This window comes from Pseudopipra pipra, chromosome 3 (genome assembly GCF_036250125.1).
Source record: "Pseudopipra pipra isolate bDixPip1 chromosome 3, bDixPip1.hap1, whole genome shotgun sequence".
In the NCBI taxonomy this organism is placed as follows: domain Eukaryota; kingdom Metazoa; phylum Chordata; class Aves; order Passeriformes; family Pipridae; genus Pseudopipra; species Pseudopipra pipra.
The window spans coordinates 110,220,451-110,237,309 of record NC_087551.1 but is presented as its reverse complement, the minus strand read 5'-3'; the positions used below and the strand labels follow the sequence as shown (position 1 = coordinate 110,237,309).

The 16,859-nt window shown below is 38.9% G+C and overlaps 1 long non-coding RNA gene across 1 annotated transcript; it reads left to right on the top strand.

Moving 5' to 3' along the window:
- Positions 1-1,826: 1,826 nt before the first annotated feature.
- On the top strand, positions 1,827-11,822 carry LOC135412179 (uncharacterized). The gene is made up of 3 exons (XR_010429526.1): positions 1,827-2,834; positions 7,005-7,159; positions 11,476-11,822. It is a non-coding gene; the product is annotated as an uncharacterized LOC135412179 (long non-coding RNA).
- The last annotated feature ends 5,037 nt before the right edge of the window (positions 11,823-16,859 follow it).

Sequence of the window (16,859 nt, the reverse complement as noted above, 5' to 3'; positions counted from 1 at the left end):
ATGAGAGTATACACATGCATTCCTACTTAATAGTAGGAATGACCCAGCATGTGTAAAATAAAGCATGAGCAATTAAACCCCTTTCCAACAACCTAGAAAAATATACCTCAAGCACTCAAAAGAGCTAAAGAGTGATTGCAATCAGGGGAAGAAAGGACAGTCACAATACAGTCACAATACTTATTCTCCATTTTGTTTGATCCATCTCAAAGCATAAATGAGGCATAAAAAATCTGTCCATTAAGGACAAAGTTTGCTTGACCTCATTATTTGGCCAGGAAAGAACACTGAAGCTAAAATACCCTGGTTATTGGGAAACATTTGCATTCTTCAAGAACTTTGGATGGTAAAAAAAAACACCTTTGAAGAGTAGTTTAGGTGACCCTCAGACATTACAACAGTTGTACTAAGTGAACAGGTACCCTGACATTGAGAGTAGTGGCAGGCAATTACCCTGACATGCAGAATTTCAGCAAATACTGGTTATATGTGTCTTCTTCCTTATGGGTAACTATTGTTTTTCATTAGTCTGCAGGAAATAGCTTGGAAAATGTAGAAAGTCATTTTGAAAATTATTTTAGCTGTACTCTAGAGTGGTGGTTTCTATACCACAGTGCTGCTACCACCATGGAAACTACACTTAATCAAGTTGTGATCTTCAGCCCTATGACTGGGAGGGGGGAAATCCCATAACAGACTGAACCTGGCTGGGTCTGTGTCACATAAGCAGCTGGAGCACCTTGAAGCATCAGAAAACATTCACAGAAAAATTGCAGAAGCTGATGTAAAATTGCATCTCAAACAGGAAACCATACAAGTAAATCTGAAATTGTCAATTCCCTGACAAAAATAGAAACAATGAAACGTTGTATAATGCTGACGCTATATCATAGTAGTGGAGAACACATAATGTCTCTAGGTATTTTGAGACCATTTTGCAGCAAGAATTTTATTTGTCTCAAAAATCCTCACTTAAGTCAAGATGTTCTTGTAAAATCAGTGGCAGCACTCAAGTAACCAAAAAGAGAAACAAAGAAAAACCTTGTAATTCTGAATTATGGTAACTTGTTTGATCAACCACATCCTATTTCCTTTATGGGATAAAGAGGAACACTTCTGTTATCACTGCTGATAACAGAAGGAAGGTGTCTGAGTCACAGGAAGGAAAAAAAAATAGGCATAAGGAGTCTTTAGGATAGATTGATGCCAAAAACCCCTCTTTCGTAGAAGAAATGTTGTTATAGCATTTCAGGCTACAGTCCAGTTTCAGCATTGTTTCTTTAAATTTTCCAAAAGTTTTCAGGGTGATAAACAAAATCCCTCCTCCTGACCATGCTGCAGGACTCAATCCTGCTTCTGGACTCAGAGGACTGCGGATGGGGAATCCTCCTGGCTACCAGACTGCACATGCTTGAGTGGATCAAGCTTCCCGGCATCTCCCTGCCAGTACCCTGTCCAGGCCTTGCAGCATCAGCAGTTTCTCATCACTTCCCAACAGTAATTAGTTTTTTTAACTGAGCTTGGGTGTTTTATTAATTCCTAAAACTATATATGTTCTATTTCATTTAAAAGTGAATGAGGAGAGGGGGAAGTGCCTCAGTCTATCCCCCTTTGTAAGTAAGGCTGAATGTCCATGACAACATCCTATGGCCTTCTGATCCATGTATCAGCAAAACTAACCAGACCAGACCAGACTCAGACCTGTGAGGTACATCCTGATTGGCTCAGCAGCACCAGTCCTGCGGGGAGGGGAAGGCAGAGCCCAGCTTGTTTTGCTCCTCACACGGCTGACAAGATAGAGGCAGGAGAAGGACTCCCAACTTCTCCACCCTGCCACAGAAAAACAATGATCCAGCTGCCATATCTGGAGGACTCCAGCAGCAGAGGGTCCCACACAGCAGGCGCCTGCAGCCCCCATCAGATCCCTGGCATGGAAGAGCTGCCAGACTCCTGCAATGGGACTTCAGGGAGCAGGAGATGCTGGCAGGGAGCACCTCTGTGGATCAACTTCTTTTTGCAGGCAACTAGACAAGGGGGAATGGCCTCAAGTTGCACGAGGGGAGGTTCAGGTTGGATATGAGGAAAAATTTCCTCCCTGAAAGAGACGTAAAGCATTGGAACAGGGTCTCCAGAGGAAGGGTGGAGTCCCCATCCCTGGAAGTGTTAAATAGAGAAGCAGACATGGCACTTTGCCATACAGTTTAGTGGCCATGGTGATATTAGGTCAAAAGTTGGATTTGGTGATCTTGGAGATCTTTTCCAACCTTAATGATTCTATGATTCAATGATTCTCTCTCTTGATATCCTTTGAGGACACTAGCAGCCCTCACAGTCCCCTCACCAGGAGTACATTCCTGTGCCCCTCAGGCTTTTGTCTCTCTTGCCGTATTTAAAAAGATAACTGAATCTAGACAAAACTGATCTGTTTTCAGCACTTGGTCATACTAGAACAGAAGGTCTGGTGGCAGCCAGCACAGACACCCCCTCCACGTCCAGCACTATTAATTTCCCCCCCTGAGCATGGACAAGATGGCTGCTGGCGTGGCCACTGCTCCTCACAAAATGTCTGCCATGGTGACCTGCCCTCACTGCAAAATGGCTGCCACTAGAGTCACCACCAAGGTTCAGATGGCTTGTCACTATTTTCCCTGCCCCATACCAGGAGTTTATTCTCTCTCCTGTCATAGTGTGGTCTCTGCCTGCCCTACCTGCTGAAGGGCAAGCATGCCTAGCGCTTCCCTTTGGGGTGCCATTATCTATCCTCCCACAAGGACAAGGTGGGGAGGAAAGGTCACAGGCTCCCAGGCTCACTGTCACCTTCCCTCACGGCAAAGGTAATCTAGTGAGCTATGGGAGATTAAAAGATTACAATTCTTGATGTTATTGGTACGGAACAAAGGAGATGAGGGAATGTAAACAGCCAGGGATAAAGCACAGGGGAGGAAACAGAGATGGAAAGTCAAAAATGGAAAATAGGCCAAGAATAAATTTGCATCTTAAATTCTGCTGAACTTAGTCTATTAATAAGTAGACAAATCCGTCAAATCTGCTCATCTGAATGGAAAGTTTTATATCAGGCTGCACATCCCCAGCAGAACTTAACACAGGCTGTGAAAGGATAAGGACAGTGAAATCCCCACACGGAAAAAGTCAGCAGTTATTGATTCCCTGTTCCGAGGGGGAGCACGGCTGACAGCAGTGCAAGCTGTCCTGGTTTGACACTGGACGCTACACAGCTCTTTAATGAAATCAGATGTGTGCAAACCAGGAGGTGGCATCTCGGAAAGACTAATGCCTGTGCTTGACTTGACCAAGGGGGAACAGCCACTGAAGTAATTGCAGTGGAAATTAAACTTGTGAAGTACAAGTTAATCTTGATATTTTGATTTTTTTAGGGAACTCTTGAGTGTGTTTTTCCCAAAGTGCCATTTGCTGGAGATATGCCATTAGATGTTGTTTCATTCAAGGTACATGCTTCTAATCTTACAGGTGAGAAATAAAGGATAACAACCTGAGCTCAGTAAAGACATTAAAAACAAGCAACACCAAGACCAACCCTATTATAGTGTTGTTTCTTAAATGTTATGACTGCTGGAACCTGAACCATGACTTGCAAATTGTCAAGGCTGTTATCACTGTGAGTTTTCTTGTCCAGTCCTTTGTTATTAAGTTATACTGCTATACTTAAACTGGAACATTGAACCATCCATCCACAGAAACTTCTCCCAACATCTCCCAGATCTCCTCTGCAGAATGAACCATCTGAGGTGACTCCACAACAGAATGACAATTCTCTTGTATTCCAGATTTTGGTCTTTCAGTCTTTCTTTCCCAAAGAAAGTTTCTATTGCAAAGTTTCTGTCTTTTTACATGTCTTTTTTTATGAAAGCAGTCACTGGAGTGGTTGATCTCACCAGACACGGGTAGGTGAGACTCTGATACCCGGGGTGTGACTTAAGGCATCTACTGCTATTTGAAATGTTGTGGGCTATTTTGTCAGCAGGACACTTGATGGGACAGAAGGACACGGGTCCTTCTGCAGGCCTTTTGTCTCTCCTGCTAGTCCCATGCAGATTCAGACGCATGGTGTGATATTTTTTTAGCTGTATTGTGTACAGCCAGGGCTTGGCATTTATGATCCTTGTGGATCCCTCCAGGACATTCCACGATTCTGTGATTTTTGGGATACTCGAGCATACCTCAAATGGTATTAGGTGCCTATTTTATAGGCAGCTGTGTCAAATCCCTACAATCTAACTAAGCTCAAGATTAAGACACCTAAATTTAAGTGTCTAAGCTAGGTGGGTTTATGGACACTAAGGGCATAAACATCTATCAGCAGAAAACATCTTGTCAATAGTGTTTGTGTAGCCTAAAGAACCATTCAGATGGATAGTTAGGAGGGGCTCAGTTTGGGGATGTGCCTACAAATGTTGAGCATCATTAAGTATTCCTCAGAGGGATGTTCTCCTTCCTCCCTTTATAGTCAAGGAAGAAAAATTGTGAAATCTAGAATTCATCTAACCTATTTTGGATTACTATTTTTGGATGTGATTGTTTGCAACCTAGAAGTGTCTTTTGTTACCACTGTCTATGTCAAGAGTCTATAAGAATATCTCAAAGGCACATAAGTACAGAATGGGCATCTGGGGTTATGTGAAATGAATCCCACACTTTGAGTCATGTGGATTTGTATCTCATTTTCAAGCCATCCTGTATAGATCAAGATTATCTTCTAAAGACACAAAGCCACAAATTTTCCAGGCAGTTAGGAGCTTATTCTTTCGCTTCAAGATAGGCTGGTCTAAACCAGCTTCAAACTAGAAATTGAGCATTTTTATTGCAGTATGAATAGTAGGACTATTAATAGTAGTATTAATAGTAGGACTAAAAATGTCTAATAATCTCTACTGATTGACAATGAAGGAGGGTACAGCACTGTGCTAACAGACACCTACAACTTGCTGTTTAAGTTGGTTTGCACCCAAATCCTTTGTCAGTTCACTTCAGACTAAAATAAAGATTGTCTAGATGCACCAAAAGCACAAAGGAATATGTTCAAACTCCAATCTTAGGTTTGACCCAAAAGTACTGAACAAAGTTCTTCTCAAGGTTATATTCTTAAAACCTAAGGTCCTCTCTTGCTCTTTCTAACTTTTAATTCTCTAGAGGATAAGAATTTCACAATATACAGAGTTATGTGAATTGGTTTTGTTTTTTTTTTCTTGAAAACACAAATCAAAATGTTAATGAGGTATTTTAAAGCCTTTGAAGATTTGGACCTCAGTCTTTTTAGATATATTACAGTTTTTCTTCAAGCAGTAGTTAGTATTTATTCCACTGCAATCTGTAGGTCAAAGTCAAATATTTGCAGCTTTATTCTATGGAGGACAAAAAGCAAGCATTACCATAACAGTATAGTTTTGTATCACAACAGAAATATTGAAAGAGATTATTATTCATTATTCTGCTGAATAATGAAACATTTTGTAAGTGGAAAGAAAATCACATATAATGCAGTTCTATTTTTGCAAAACAAATAACAATAGAACAAAACCCCTACAATATTACTATCCATTAATGCAACAATATCTGTACTTGGAGTGTTGCAAAATGCATAATTACAATATAAACAATTTCCAGAGAGGAGTCTTGTGTGGTCATACTTTAAAACAGAAAAGCATTTTGGCATCAATAAAAAGATCTAACTATGACATATGTCAGAAGAAATATATGTGCTTCAATGAGCTGCTAATGCAAGTTCCAATCACCACAGTCTCAAGAGAAACAATCTCATTTAAAATTTGGCAGTCAATTCAAACTGTACTCTTTCTTTTCTCGTCTCCCCTAATTTAATATATAGCAATAAAAACATTTGGAAATAATTAGATGCCAAGTAACCATTAATAATTTACCTTGTGGCAAAGATCCAGTCACTGAAATCAAATATTTCAGTGCTTCCAAAGAAACTGGTAATGTGTCTTTTGTATTTAAGTTCTATAGTCTGCAAAGAATTTGAGAAATGCACTTATCTATATTCTGATATGTAATATAGGCAGAATTTGGCTACAGATAGACATGGTAAGGGCATCCTCTTCATGTTACAATGGGGATTGTACAACCTTTGTTTTTCAGGGAGTATTTGTATGCTCTATGTTAACTGTCCAGGACCAGTTAACTAGCAGTGGTTACATCCAGAAAAGACACACTATATTTTAAGTTATATGTACTGTCCCATGTTTCAAGCATTTACTCAATACTTTAATAATTATGCAAATAAATGATAAGATTATACATAAAATAAACATATATTAACAGATTATAAAGAGGAAATTTAATCCGAAAACAGGATTGTGTATAGTGCCTGTACTTCTGACTCCTCTAAAGCCTCCAGTCAGACAAGCAATGATCATGGTGAGCTACCCTCAGGTGAGACTGCAAGGTAGTCTGCAAATCCCTGTGAAGCCACTTATTCTCATTTCTTATCCTTTTTAAGCACCTAGAAGAAATCCTTGTATAAGTATTGTTCAAACACTATCAGTCAATAATTACTTATATAGTAGATATCATTACAAGTGCATTCCTTGTAATTCCATACTGACACTGATCATCCACTATTCATTCCCCTGAGTGAAGATTCAGAACAAATAACACAGAGCAGTGAACATTAGCATGTTTAGAACAAAAAAAGTCTTGAAATTTGTTAATACAAACTAGATATCCAGCACTGGCTATACTACGGAAAAGCCAGATACACTATTGAGAGAAGTATCTGACTGTGATAGCTGGAGTAGCAAAAAAGGAATAAAATTCAATAGCACAAAGTACAGACTTGAGCCCTTAGGGACCAATAACAAGCATTTCTACCTTTAGGTAGGAATTTATCAGTCACAATTAATGAAAAGTAAAAGGATTTGGATGTCTTACATAGTGCCTGGATGGCTGCAAGCCACTGATGTGATATAGCTGTGAAAAAGGCTAATGCAAAGCTTGTCTGTTTTCAGGAGATGTAGAGAGATCCTACTATCCTTTACAGCCCTCCTGAGACCTCAGTTAAAGCATCACTGTCATCTACAATTAAGAAAGACCAATTCTATCTGAAAGATTAATGAAGGCCAATACAGCAATGTTATGAATGAAGAACCTGTCTTCAAATGCAGTAACTAAAAGAGTTTGGCTTAGGAGGACAAAGACTAAATGTTATATGGTTACTTGGCCTAAATGTATTGGCACTTCCACTCCCGAAAGGTACAAGTTCTAAGTAGGTTAAATGTGGGTAGAAAACAATCAGTTATTTACAGGCCTCGAGGACTGAAAATTGCAAGGTGAGTATCTAGTCATCAGATTTTGGAATAAGAAAAATTAGAAGTAGGACAATGGATCAGATTCTGGTGAAAAAAATAGAATTAGGACAATGGAGTTTGCTTTCTGAAAATGGAGTTTGATTAGTTTATGAAAGAAGCTATTCAAATACCTCTTGAAGATATTGAGAAATAGGATTTGGTGACCCAGGAACTCCTTCCCAGTTTTGTGCTCTCATAAGGAACTAGCTATTACAACACAAACATCACATAAAATGAGTCTTACTGATGAATATTAAGTATTTTATCTGACTTTGGCTTCTTTAATGCTTGTTGGAATGTGTTTGGACTTAAGTTCAATTAAGTATTTAAGATCTCTGATCTTATTAATCTAGTAACTTCCTATTAGATTCAATAATTCATTTGTTTGGTAATGAAGGAACTTTAAAAGATTTCAGGAGCTCAAATTTCAAATGGGAACTGTGTCACAGACAATACTGGGAAAGGGCAAGATAAGAACCTGGGGAGGATGATCACGTGTAGAACAGAGCAGTGTTGTCCATAATAAGAGACTTTATCAGCTTAAAGAGTTCTAAGGCAGAAAAGGCCACTAACTTTACTTCTACTGTATGAAAAAAGACCCATTAAAATTTACTCTATTATCCACAATATTAACTTCAATAACAAGTATTGTACTTGACTATAACATGTGTTTGGCTATCACATAAATTCTAGGAGTGCATCCAGTCTTGACTCAAAGACGTCAAGAAAGGGTGAATTCATCAATTCTACTGGTAGTTTGTTCCAGTGATTAATCATGCCTAGTGTAAAAAGTGTGTAGTGCATTCCTAATTGGAATTTGTCTGCAAGATTAAAGACCCATTTTATATCTGGTGTTTCCTCCCAGCAGAGGTTTATATATTCTGCAGTGAAGCCAATGTTTAAGCTCTGTCTATACGGCACTCTGGCACTGTCCCAGCTCCTTATCAGAGTGAGACTAAGGCGTATGTCGTTCCCCTTCCATCACCTGCACTCTGACTTCTTTGTAAACAAAATCCTGGCTTCCAAGCAACATAGAAACCATAAGTCTGGACTACTAGAAAATCTCAACTCCATGGCATTTTCTTTTTCCAGCAGATAAATTAGATGAAATCGCAGTATTTTTGGTTCATCAGAGAAACAACTTTTACCATAAAATATAATTTTTCAGCCTGGGAAAAAATGGTTGCTCTTCTTCATGTTGTACAGGATTTCAGTGTTACTTTAAAACTCATTTTATATTACTACTTTATATTATATTCCATTACTAGTCTCACCAATGTCATGACCCTGGTGAAAATCACCTTTCTGTTCTTACTTCATTAACACTTTCAAAGATACTCTTACTGGTTTTTCCACATAACTATAATGGGAGGTCATATTCAATCACTCATCTCTTATGACCCTACATACTTTCCAGTCTTTGTCTTTTCGTAGTATGCAGTTTCTTCTCTCTCAGTGTGATAGCTATTCAATATTCTATTAAATCCTAGTTAATATTGTGGTCTGGAGGAAATCTAGCATGGAACAGTATCCTTAACAACTAGATTTTTCGTGACCTTGAAAATGTGTTTCCAGGATGATTCTGGATTTTTTCTTCTTGCTTTATTTTGGCAAAGTGATAAAAAAATAAACAGGAAGAGAAAGTAAAACACTATTTGTTCACAAAACAGAACTGATTTTTAACTAATTTTAATATCTTTGACAATCTCAGCAGTAACTAAATGATCATGAGAACTAAATTACCCTCCACCCCAGAGACAAACAGAGCAGAGTGGATTAGCATAGTGGTTCCCTTTCCCAGCTACATTTTCAGGAGACAAATACTGAAGGGTCAGTTGTCTGAGCATTTTACCCTGTGCTTTTGTGATGTCGCGTTGTGCATTGCATTCTGTAACACCTGAGATATTTGCAGTATCTGTGAGATGTGCACAAATGCCTCTGATAAACCAAATCTTCCAGCATTATGCTTGGGAACAGAGTCAGTGCCTGAATGACTGGCTCCTGTAATGGATGTGAGCAGTCAGGTCTTTCAAACTGAAGCCAAAATGCAGATATTGTTAAGCACACATAATGTGGTTTGCTGACAGTGGGTGAACTTCATATGTCTCAGATATTAGGATGGGCAAGCACTCTAAAGGGTGTCAACTGTGTACAAATTAAAAACTATAAAAATCTTTTTCTGCTACCAGATTTTTAAAAGAAAATCCTAAACTGATCTTTCAGTAGGATTTTATGCTGATTGTTAAGTAATAGTCTTATTTATATTTTGTCTGTAGCTGACTGTCCCAAAACAGAGAGAGACATTTTGTGTGTAGTAGCTTAGAAAGGATATGATAAAGCCAGGAAAACACGGAGAAGGCTGAAATGGATGATTCCTAGTATGGACTGACTCGCCCGCTAAAAGCAACTAAGTTATGTAGGACCAAGTTAGCTTTGACTCTTCATCCTGGAAAAAGTTACTCCGGAAGAAAATGAAAATTAATGAATGACAAGGATAGGGTGAATAAGAGATTATTGCTTCCTATCTTCTCCAGTATAGGAAGAACTGGGGGTCACCTATTAAACTTATCATGTGGCAGGTTCAAATCAAAGGCAAAAGTGATTTTTCTCAACAAACACAATTAGCTATCGAGAGTTTCACTATCACAGTGCATGTTGTGAATGCCACAAGTTTTACACATGCTCTAATGAAAACTGAACAGAACAATATTACACTGAAGTTACTAAATGTGCAGACATTGTGCAATTCTCAGAAAATATTGAAGCCTGGGAATATATTCAGGAAGCATATTCATGTTTAGTCTATTCCTATAATCTTTCCTAAACATTACTGTGTGTTTATTTTATATAATATCCTGTATGAAAGACCCTTTGTTGTGGATCAAAAGGCCAGTGTATCATGAGACATCATCAACAGAGCTTGAGAAATTAAAATGTGCTGCAGTTCAATAGGGCATTTAAATGAATGCTTAGTTTGATTTCATTGAACCTTCGGTTTATGCTTAACCTGTTTGTAGAATAGGAAATGAAACAACTTTCTGCTTAACTCTTCTAAGGAAATAGAATCAGTGTTTATACAACACAGCAAACCACAGACCTCTGGAAAGACCTGCACTGAGAAAGTATATCTTACATGCAGAATTGCATATGTTGAGGATGCTAAAATAGAGACTTTATGTGACAGACTAGAGGAGGGTAACATTTAAATGGAATAATTTTGTATTAGTAACATCAGCTGTAAGCAATAATATATGCCTGTACAGTCCAGGTTATATCTGTGCTCAGAATATGTTACAAGACCTCAGTCCTGCTGGACTAAAGATATGCACCTTTAAAGATATGCTAAGGATATACCTCATATTACATTATCCCCACAGGGATCTCCTGGCTCATTAACTTCTTCTGCTTTGAGCAGTAATGTGGCACTAATCTTACCAAGGAAACAAACTTGCAAGTTCTGAAAGTCACATCCTTGCCACTAGGAGCATATTTTTGTTCAGCTGGAGTTGGCATTTTGCCACAAGACTTTGGGAAAAGTCAGGAAATGTTTTTAACTAAATGCAATGAAAGTGAGAGATGTGTATCTGCAATATCTGCAGTAGCTTCTTAATTGTCTTAGGGTCATAAAAATGTCCAGGACTGGAGGAGCCTCAGGAGACGCAGGTTCTGGCTGGAAATTTTCCTTGCTTTGGCTTTCCATGTGCTTTATGTTTGGTTTTCAGGTTCTTCTGGATGTCCAAATAAAGTCCACTGTACTTCTTATCAGTTATTAGAGCAGAGGTGCTTGGTACCATTTGGAAACATAGTGACCAGATATGACACAGTACCTCTGGTCTCGTGACTGGCACTTGGAGGTTATGTGGATGCCACAGGGTAATTCAAACAACAGCAACATTTTTAGGCACCTGAACCGATCCTTCAGGGTTGAGTCAATCTGAAATTAGCAGACCCGAAATACAGATGTCTGCATGGGCTGGAGCAGTGAGTTAGACATAGGGGTCTGGCCACCTTTGCTGGCTTTTGGCTGGGGTACAGTTACTTTTCTTCAGAGTAGCTGGTGTGGGGCTGTGTTTGGGGTTTGTGCTGGAAATGGTCTTGATAACACAGGGATGTTTTTGTTGTTGCTGATCAGGGCTTACACAACACCAAGGCCTTCTCTGCTCCTCATCCCAGCAGTGAGGAGGCTGGGGGTGCACAAAGAGTTGGGAAGGGGACACAGATGGGACAGCTGACCCCAAATGACCCAAGGAACATCCCAGACCATATGTCATCATGTCCAGTACATAAAGCTGGGGAAGAAGAATGTTTGGAATTACAGCGTTTGAATTCCCAAGGAACCACTGAGTGTGATAGAGCCCTGCTTTCTTGTGCATGGCTCAACATTTGCCTGTCCATGGGAAGTGGTGAATTAACTCCTTGTTTGTCTTGTTTGTGTGCTGTGCTTTGCTTTACCTATTAAACTGTCTTCATCTAAACCCACATATTTTCTCACTTTTTTGTTTCCAACTCTCTTCCCCAGCCCACTGGGGAGAAGCAAGTGAGCAGCTGTGTGGGGCTTAATTGTGAACTGGGGTTAAACCACAATAACACCCTAAAATACCAGTCATTTTCAAAAGTGGATGTGAACAGGACTTCTGAAAAATTTGTACCCCAATGAAGCAGCCTGTGAAGGTGAGTAGGACACTTCAAGACATCGCTGGGGCATGAGATATCTGTGCTTATGTAGGTAAATTTTACCCAAGGCATTTTATTCAAGGAAAGCTGAAAGGCCACCTAGGCTGCGTAGACTGCATTAACTAGAGGTCTAATGTCACTTTAGGCACTAAATCAGATCTCCAGCTCCCTCTTCAGAAGGAATAGGTCTTGTATAGGCCCTGTGTCAGCCACTGGTACACCTTTGTCCTCTTGAATACTGCTAAATGTCTTCATTTGAGGAACTGAGCTGTATCTGAGATCTCCACTGACTACAATAGAAGTTCATAGCTTGCCTCAGGTATTATCTACATGTCAGCATCTACACTGAGATATTTTGCAGCACACATTGACTGCCTGAACACAACTATGATGATGTATGAGACACCTGGGCTGTTTCACCTGCCCTGCAGCTGCTGCAGGCTTGTAGGTGTATCCCTGCACTGAAGACACCTAGATACAGATGCCCACATGTAGGTGTCCGTCACCACCAGGGGCACTGTAGGATATGCAAAGAATCTGCACAGAGTGTGTGGCATGCCATGGTGTTTGTAGGAAAACCATATCCTTTTGGAGCATCAGCTAGAATTGGAATGTCAGGAATAATACTACATGCCCAGACTTTATCAGCTGAATCAAGCTACTGCATTTTAGGAAAGTAACTCATTTGTTTAAGCATAGAGCCACCTGATATGTCCTAGAATATTCAGGATGTCCATATGGAGACACTATGCCATTCCAGGAAATCTTGCATGACATGAGATGCTTCTGTTTAGGCAAGTCCTGAAGTTGATTCCCACCCTAAATGTCACTTTTATCTACATTAGTACTCTGATAATGTTCACAAATGTATCAGCATGCTTTAAGCTGACATTTAGACCCTAGTTAATTAAAACCAGATTTTTAATCAAGAACTTTCTTAATTTCCTCCTTATGAGTGTTAATATGATTTTGTAAATCATTCATTTTTATCAGTGCCGTGCCAATGCCGAGGCTTTTCAAAACACTTCTTGCCCAAAGAGTTTAGGTGCATGGAGTAGTGTAGCCCATGATAAGATTCACACAGAAAGCTATTCCATCATGAATTCTTTTCTGCAAGGATTTTAAGCCTGCAGGCTGCACTTGCAGATAAAAGAGAATCTTGGAAGTGAGTAGCATCTAATTTGAAGTACCCTTTTATTTTGTTCTAATAGCATTGCTTTAAAAAGATTTCTCATTTTTATGGGATCTTTGTGAACAAATACTTATAAATTCATGAGTTTTTTTCTTTCCTTAAATTACAAAACAGCAAAAAATGGTTTAATTCAAATGACATCTTCTGATGGAAAACTGTCTGAAAAACAGCATGAAAAAAATAACAGCTTTGATAAGGTTTTCATTCATTCAACTGTTTACAAATTTGTACTGCCACGTTTTCTTCTTTAGAAACACAAAGTATAGTACATTTTGCCCCAGAAGGGAATACAATGACTGATGGTCTCCATCAAGATTTTGTTGGCTCTGTGTATAAAGCCCAAACTTCACATTATGCTGTACTTGTGGTTATTGAACCTCTGACAGCTGTAACTGTGGAACAGAAGTGGGTAATCTGAGTCTGAGCAGGTTGTAGAACACTTTCTGGGTAATATATTATTCAAATGATGTGATTCCTGAGCAGTCTTAAAAACTGTCAGTGGACTAGACTGGTTATCAGAGGAATTAAACAGCACATTTTGCTCAGTTCTCTGCTGTGCTAAAACATCCTACTTAGCTGAGGTGTCCTTGTTGCTTCACAGGCTAATTTACTTAGAGCTAGTTTGAATATATCCACATAGCAGTGCATTTTGTAGCAACACCTAAGTTGGAGCAAATAACTCTTAGTGTCCATCTTTCCAGACAATACACAAATTAATTTTGCAAGCAATGGAACCAGGACATTTTGTTTTTCTGTGTCTTTCTAGGTGATATTTAAGATCTAATTTTCCGAAATAAAGATTGAAGACATTTCAGAACTCAAGAAGTCTCTCATGTGTCAAATTATCATGTGTATACCAGTAAATATGCCCTGATAATCTCAAAAGATTAAAAGTGGTTCCATAAACTGGAGTTGAAAAAGATTTGGGGGAAATTAAAGGGAATGCACTGGTGCAAGAAACAGATAGAAAACTGTTAAACTCTTAAAGCTGGCCTCATGATTTTAAATTATTGCATTCATGCTAAAATAAAGTGTCTTCAAAGGACAAGACATCTGTTTCGTACTGGCAAATACATCTGCTCAGTAAACCATGTCCTTAAGTCAAGGGGCTTGAAATCTATATGAAAGTCATTCAGTATTTGAGGAATGATGCAGAAACAGTTACTATGAATGTAAAATATTTCTAAACCTTGTCCACAAAGTGATTTCACTAACACATACCTCAAAGAGAGGGAAAGACAAAAATAATAATTACAGTTACAATCTCTTAACTTCCCATATAACATTGGACACGGGATCTTAGGATCTGATTATCTGCATGAAGTAATATATTGGAACAACCTGGTCTAGCGAAGATGTCCTTGTCCCTGTCACGGGCTTTGGAATTAGATGCAATTTTGTCATTTAGTTGAGACTAATGCCTATATTTTAGTCTTTCAAAGCTTTTGGTTTGAGAAAGATTTTCATTCATAAGGAATGTTCTGTGCTTTTCCACTTAGTAGTAAATTCTGTTATTTCTACTTGTCTAGCTTCAGTTCTAGGTGTTGCATCCTCTTAAACATTCTTCCATTGTAACGAAGTAATGAAGCCATGAAAAATAGTATCTATTTGTAGGTATTAGAGACGGTGAATAAATCACTGCTAAACTCCTCTGAACTTAGCTAATAGAAAAGCTTATGTTTCTCCCAGAGAGGCCAAGCTCACACATCTGTAGCATTCAGTAGCTATTATGGATGGGTTTTTAATTCTGTGATGTATATGATTCAAATTTTTTTATTGTTTTTGTTTCAGAAAGAGCTGCTTGAATTTAAGTATCAGACCTGAGACGCAGGTAAATAAAAATAAAAGCTGTGGTATGAACCTCCACTGTGATAGCTACTGTAGCTCTCTATATGGCTTCTTTACCTTCAAAACAGGAACCAGGTAGCAGTATGCAGGCAGACTGACACCTTCATCTATACACTGGGTTGCTGAGAGGAAAGGTTTCTTTAAGGCCAGTGACTGTGATGCAGGTGCTGAACTACAGGTTCCCCACCTAGTAACCTGTTCATCTGCCCATACATCACAGCCCAGCGCTGCAAGTCTCTAATAAAAGCACTGGGCTTTAACTGAACCCTTCACAGCATAAATACTTGCCTTGTCCAGGAGCTATTCCATGTCTAATACACAATCAGTAATAAAAGAAAAATAAATCAAAAATGACTGGGCAACGTCTTCATCCTGCAGTTTGTTCCTCTCTGCAGCAAATCCACATGATGGTACTTCTTCTCTTGCAGAGGTCTGATAATGCAGCAGCAACAAAGAAATGTCAATTAGCACTTCCACTGAAAGCAGAAAATCCCATATGGATGGATCCTCACTGCCTTTATGAAAGATTATACATATATATGTTTATATCCAGTTCCTACCAGCATATCCGATCAAAATGATTTTACAGTAGTTAAATATAGACGATGTTTTCTTTCTTCTGTAAAGAATCAATGCCAGGAAATAATAGAGGGAACAAGGTAAATTATGGCAAGACAAAAAAGTATTTATACAGACCTTCCAGAATGTGCTGAAGTGCTGATTAAGAGAAACACTTAAGCTTTACTTGATTCCTTCTTTGAGATAAAGGGGTCTAATCAAGAGCTGTAAGTACACCCAGAAGGCCAATCTGAACACTCTGTTGAATAGATTGCCATGAAAACTTCAATTTGCAGAGAAACCTGATAGTTTTATAAAAGGTAGACTTCGAGGGAGTATCTGGTTTCCTGTCTTTTAGAATCACACAATGGTTTGGGTTGGAAGCGACCTTAAAGATCATGCAGTTCCAACCCCCTGCCATGGGCAGGGACACCTTCAACTATCCCAGGTTCCTCCAAGCCCTGTCCAACCTGGCCTTGAACACTTCCAGGGATGAGGTAGCCACAGCTTCCCTGGGCAACATGTGCCAGGGCCTCACCACCCTGACAGCAGAGAATTTCTTCCTAATATCTAATCCAAACCTATTCTCTTACAATTTAAAGCCATTTTAGATATTTCCTCCATTTCAATTCCTGTTTCTTTTGTATAGCAGTCAGAAAAAGATGGAAATATCTCGATGGGATCAGTGGTATTGCCATGGACTAATAGATTTCTAGAGATGATCATCAGTTTAAAAGTGAGCTACAGAGCAGCCCCAAGGTTGTGACAAATGGTCAGCAATGAAGAAAAAAAAGGTAAGGTAGGAGTTAAAAATATTTAATTACTTACAGAGCAAGGTAAGAGGACAAACTCCATACTTTTAAAAAGTGTGGACAACTAGTGCTCAAAGTTTAACTAATTTATGACCATGAATACAGGCGTAAAGTATGAGAAAAGATGAATTAAAACATTGATGCAGACCATGAATTTTGGAGTCTTCAGGATCAGTCTCCTTGGAAAGAAGTATTACACTTTTTTCTGTATGGGACATTGGTATCAAAGTTAGGTAGCAGTGACAGCAGAATGATTTTTGTTGCTGTGCCATCTTGGGGAGACTGGAAAAAATCCTGACAGGTACAACTGCAATTTTTTAAAACCTTGTAACCTCCTTGTCATTTCATTTTCTCCTGTCCTTGTAACCATTCACCTCCTGTCTTCTCTTACCAATCGTGCACTAGAATCACACCTATGCTCCTTATTTTAAG